Source organism: Coturnix japonica, chromosome 32 (genome assembly GCF_054131305.1).
Source record: "Coturnix japonica strain WE chromosome 32, WE-NBRP24, whole genome shotgun sequence".
NCBI lineage: Eukaryota > Metazoa > Chordata > Aves > Galliformes > Phasianidae > Coturnix > Coturnix japonica.
In genome coordinates, this window is record NC_140694.1 from 6,902,501 (window position 1) to 6,907,500 (window position 5,000).

The following is a 5,000-nucleotide window of genomic DNA, read 5'->3' on the forward strand; positions in this document are numbered from 1 at the left end:
GCCGCACCGGACTCCTCCGCTCGAGACCGACGCCGCGGAGAGGGGGGACGGGACAAACCCCTCTCCGGCCCGCACTCGGCCCAGCGTGGGGGAGGGGGGGTCGGACCAGCCGGGAGCGCGGCGGCGGACCGCGCCTCCGGTGGGCTCGCCGTGGAGAGGGGCGGAGGGGGCGCGCCGCCGCGCCCCGCGCTGAGCTCCCTCTTCCCCGCCGTCCCGCCGGAGCGCCGCCGGCCCCCCGCCGCCGGCCCTCCCTCTTTCCCTCGCCGGACGAGCCGCGGGCCGCCCGAGTCTTTAAACCTCCGCCCGGCTCCGTGGAGGCGCGGGCGCTAGGTACCTGGCCCTGGGCTGAGGGAAACGACCCCAAGGCCCCGCGGGGGTTCCTCCACCCGCCCGGCCGACCGGCCGAAGGCCGGCACGGCACGGGACGGCGCGCCGAGGGGAAACCCGGCACCCGCCAGCCGGCCCCGGCGCCCCTCGGGGGGAGCGTCCGCCCGCGGGGGCGCGCCCGTCGTCCGCCGCCGCCACCTCGCCCTCCTCCCGGGGCCCGGGGTTTCCCTCTGTAACCCGGCGCCCGGCGGCAGCTGCGCCCGGGAGGAAACGCGCGGCTCGGACCGCCCCGCCCGCGCGGGACCGAAGCCGCCCGCCGGAGCCACGCGCCGCTTGCGAGCCCCAGCGGCGGCGAGGCGACCGAACGGACGGTCCCGGACCCGGAGGCGGACCGGACCGGCGGCGGACCGGCGCAGCGGGGGAGAGCTCGGGGGGAGGGAGAAGGGAAGCCGTGGGGAGGACAGGAGGGAAAGGCGCAGCGAGGGTGCGCCCGCTCCCCGGCGCGACGACACCCTTGCCCCTTCCTTCCTTCCTTCCTCCCTCCCTAGCCTCCAACTCGCTCTCTCCCCTACGCCGCCCCCCGCGGCCGCGCCCCGCGACCCCGCGTCCCTTTCTCTCTCTCGCCGTCTCGCGGGGCGCGGAGCGACTCCGCTGCGCCGCGCTTCTCGGGCACAGCTTCGTTCTCGTGAGCCGCGCTTTTGCGGAGCGCGCTCGGGGAAAGAAAGGAAGGAAGAAAGAAGGAACGAAAGAACCGAAGGCGGGGAGGGGAGACCGGACTCCCGGCTCGCCTCCGCCCCGGCTTTTCCCCGGTAATGATCCTTCCGCAGGTTCACCTACGGAAACCTTGTTACGACTTTTACTTCCTCTAGATAGTCAAGTTCGACCGTCTTCTCGACGCTCCGGCAGGGCCGTGGCCGACCCCGCCGGGGCCGATCCGAGGACCTCACTAAACCATCCAATCGGTAGTAGCGACGGGCGGTGTGTACAAAGGGCAGGGACTTAATCAACGCGAGCTTATGACCCGCACTTACTGGGAATTCCTCGTTCATGGGGAATAATTGCAATCCCCGATCCCCATCACGAATGGGGTTCAGATCGCCCGACTCCGCCCAGGAGCGTCCGAGCCGAGCGGAACCCGCCGGGAGCGGTTGGACCGTGCCGGCGCACTCGAGCCGCCGCGGCTCAGATCGCCGGACGCCGCCGAGGAACGTCCGAGCCGAGCGGAGCCCGCCGGGAGAGGCTGGACCGTGCCGGCGCACCCGAGCCTCCGCGGCTGAGACCCCCCGGACGCCGCCGCGGAACGTCCGAGCCGAGCCGAGCCCGCCGAGAGCGGTTGGACCGTGCCGGCGCACTCGAGCCGCCGCGGCTCAGATCGCCGGACGCCGACGAGGAAAGTCCGTGCCGAGCGGAGCCCGCAGGGAGGGGCTGTGCAGTGCCGGCGCACTCGAGCCGCCGCGGCTGAGACCCCCCGGACACCACCGAGGAACGTCCGAACCGAACGGAGCCCGCCGGGAGAGGCTGGACCGTGCCGGCGCACACGAGCCTCCGCGCTGGCCAGCGGTCGCTGCACGTCCGGCTCGAGTTGGTCGGCACGGTCTACCCGGCTCCGAGCGGACCGAAGCTCATGCGGCGGCGGCCAGGGGTCGCTGAGCGGCGGCCGGCTCACGTCGGCACGGTCTACCCTGCTCCGCCGCGGACGCTAGAGGTCGCTGACGGACGGGCTGGCAGACGTGCAGCGACACCTAGCGACCGCCGCCGAGCCCTCGCGCACCCACGGAGCAGGGTAGACCGTGCCGACCTAGTCGAGCCGCATAGGCAGCGACCTCTAGCAGCCGCCGCCGAGCGCCACGGCCGGCTCGGAGCCGGGTAGACCGTGCCGACCTAGTCGAGCCGCATAGGCAGCGACCTCTAGCAGCCGCCGCCGAGCACCACGGCCCGCTCGGAGCCGGGTAGACCGTGCCGACCTAGTCGAGCCGCATAGGCAGCGACCTCTAGCATCCGCCGCCGAGCGCCACGGCCCGCTCGGAGCCGGGTAGACCGTGCCGACCTAGTCGAGCCGCATAGGCAGCGACCTCTAGCAGCCGCCGCCGAGCACCACGGCCCGCTCGGAGCCGGGTAGACCGTGCCGACCTAGTCGAGCCGCATGGGCAGCGACCTCTAGCATCCGCCGCCGAGCGCCACGGCCCGCTCGGAGCCGGGTAGACCGTGCCGGAGCACCGGAGGCGCCACGGAGACGCCACTCGGCCGCAGCCGCGGAACGACCAGGGTGCACGTATGAGCCGGCCGCTGTTCGCCGGGTCGGGGCGCACCCGGGCTTCTCGGTTCGGCCTTGCTTGAAGCTGGCCGTCCCGCCACCGCCAACGCGGTTTTGCCCTTTTGTCTGCGTGTTTGTTTGTTCGTCCGTTCGTTCGTACTTTGGTCCGTTCGATTGTTTGTCTGTGCCCCCACGCGCCCTCTCGGTTTTATTATTTTCCGTTTGTTTGTTTGTTTGTTTGTTTGTTTTTCTCGTGGGTTCTTCTTTGCTTTCCCCTTTTTTAGATTTTGAAAAAGCCGCCCCGCCCCCCCCGCCTCCCCGGCTCTGCAGGAAGAGCGTGGGCGCGTGCGCGGGCCCCGCCCACCAAGGTCCGTTCGGGCCGGATATCCGGACTGCGGGCAGGCCGCGTGGCGAGGGATGGCGAAAGAGCGGCGGGAAGACGGCAGCGGCGAGAGGTCGGCCGGCGGGAGGCGGCCGCGTCCCCCGCGGGGTTCGCGCCTAGCCTCTCTCCCAGCCGGCAGATGAGGTGGAACGGTACGTGGGATTTTCGGCGAGAGGAGGAGGAGGTGGTGGCGGTGGTGGCGGGTGGGGCTGGGGGGTGGCGAGGCGTTTTGGCGGGCTCCGGTCGCCGAGTCGAGCCGCCATTGGGCCGAGCCGTCAGGAGCACCCCGGCGGAGAAAGGAAAGAAAAGAAAAAAACCAAACGGGCCAATCGGGTCCAAACAAATAACCGAGCGAGTGACCGACCGACCGACCAAACAAAAAAAAAAAACAACAAAAACAAAGACAAACAAACAAATAAAAAAACACGGTCGCGGGCCGGTCGGGCGAGATGCGTCCGGGAGAGGGCGGGTTGTGGGCGAGGGCCGGGGTGGGGGCAGGCGGAGGCGGGCCGCCGTCGGGTACGGGTCGGGTTCCCGCTCGTGCGGTGTGGACTGGGGGGGGGGGGGGGAAGGTGGAAGACGGACGCGGGGCCGGGAAGATCAGGCGCCGGCCGGCAGCCAGGTCTACCCGCATACCCGCAACCCCGTCGCGGACCCCCGGCCACGCAAGCGACCCCCTTCTTCGTGACAGAGGCCGGGCCGGTCCAGGCCGGGCCGGGCCGGACCGGACCAGGCGCCCGGCTCGGCTTCGGCCCGACAGGAGGAGCCGCGGGACGGCAACGCGCGGGACGGCACGCGCCGCCCCGGCAAAAGCCCAGCCCGACGCGCCGGACCGCTGCCGACCACCGCACGGCAGCGCGCCCGGGCCCGCCTCGGCAAAAGACCCCTCCACAGCTGCCCCACGGGAGCCGCTCGGGCAAAAGCGCCCAAGCGCACCCCCCCGACGCCTCTCGCCTTCCGCTCCCGGTCCTCGACCTCCGGCCGCCTCCTCCTCTCTCTCGCCCTGGCGGCGCGTTCGCAGCGGACTCGCGACCGGCGGCGGGGCGGGACGGGGACGGATCTGGGAGCGGCGCCCGCTCCCCGCGCCTCAGCACGGAGACGGGCTTGCGAAACCGCCCCACGCCGGACCTCCCGCTCGCACGACCGGCGCGGCCGGCGAGGCCGAGGGCAAAGGCGGTGGGAGAGCGGCGAAGGCGGGGACGGACGAGACGGACGCGGCTCGCGACGCCGAGGGGAAACGGCGGCGCGGACCCGGGGGAAGGGGGACGGGCGCCGAGGCGCGCCGGACGCGCGCCGGACGCACCCACCGCGCGCGCGCACGGCGGGGAGGCGACCGCGGGACGCACCGCCGCTCTCTCGCTCGCGCGGGGAGCGGCGGGCGCCGGGGCCGAGACACGCGTCTCGGCCCGCTCCGAACGCGGGGCGAGGCCGGCCGGAGCGAGCGCGCACGCGCCCGCGCCGCACCGGACTCCTCCGCTCGAGACCGACGCCGCGGAGAGGGGGGACGGGACAAACCCCTCTCCGGCCCGCACTCGGCCCAGCGTGGGGGAGGGGGGGTCGGACCAGCCGGGAGCGCGGCGGCGGACCGCGCCTCCGGTGGGCTCGCCGTGGAGAGGGGCGGAGGGGGCGCGCCGCCGCGCCCCGCGCTGAGCTCCCTCTTCCCCGCCGTCCCGCCGGAGCGCCGCCGGCCCCCCGCCGCCGGCCCTCCCTCTTTCCCTCGCCGGACGAGCCGCGGGCCGCCCGAGTCTTTAAACCTCCGCCCGGCTCCGTGGAGGCGCGGGCGCTAGGTACCTGGCCCTGGGCTGAGGGAAACGACCCCAAGGCCCCGCGGGGGTTCCTCCACCCGCCCGGCCGACCGGCCGAAGGCCGGCACGGCACGGGACGGCGCGCCGAGGGGAAACCCGGCACCCGCCAGCCGGCCCCGGCGCCCCTCGGGGGGAGCGTCCGCCCGCGGGGGCGCGCCCGTCGTCCGCCGCCGCCACCTCGCCCTCCTCCCGGGGCCCGGGGTTTCCCTCTGTAACCCGGCGCCCGGCGGCA